This window comes from Lycium ferocissimum, chromosome 2, assembly GCF_029784015.1.
Source record: "Lycium ferocissimum isolate CSIRO_LF1 chromosome 2, AGI_CSIRO_Lferr_CH_V1, whole genome shotgun sequence".
NCBI lineage: Eukaryota > Viridiplantae > Streptophyta > Magnoliopsida > Solanales > Solanaceae > Lycium > Lycium ferocissimum.
The window spans coordinates 15,924,071-15,924,673 of record NC_081343.1 but is presented as its reverse complement, the minus strand read 5'-3'; positions in this window follow the sequence as shown (position 1 = coordinate 15,924,673).

Below are 603 nucleotides of genomic sequence, written 5' to 3'. Positions count from 1 at the left end.
TGCGTTTTAATTTGATTGTTGATATTGTTGATGTTGTTGTTGGGTTGGTTGTTGTTATTTTTGAGCCGAGTTGAATCTCGGGGGATGCTATATTTATAGGGGAAGTGCTTGCCGAAATTTCGGTAGCCAAATAGAAACCAAGATTTAAATGCTAACTCTCATGAATAGTAGCGGTAAAGGTGACCATTTGCAGTTACGACGAAACGGGGAATTGAGCTCAAGCGAGCATAAGGCACCGTAAGGTATGTAAAGCTATTCCTTCCCTCCTTTTGGCATGTCCTAGGTATACTAGGCTTGAATTTAAGCCTCGGGGGTTATTCTGCTCGTCGAAATCCAATTACGAAATGGAGCCTATTCATTCGGTGCAATTGAACTAGTATCCTCCTAACTTGTTGGAAAAATGCTCAAACGTCCGTAACTTGGGAATGTGTCGAATTGCCTTGAATCTTCCATAAATGACTCTATTAAGTGATATTTTTATAAAACTTTTCAAAACCACTCAGGAAGGAGTGTGGTATTTTCTTAAAAACCCCTTAAGGGGGTGTGAAAATTTTTTTCTAAAAAGGGTTTTTCCAAAAAAATTAAGGGGTGTGTAAAAACCAT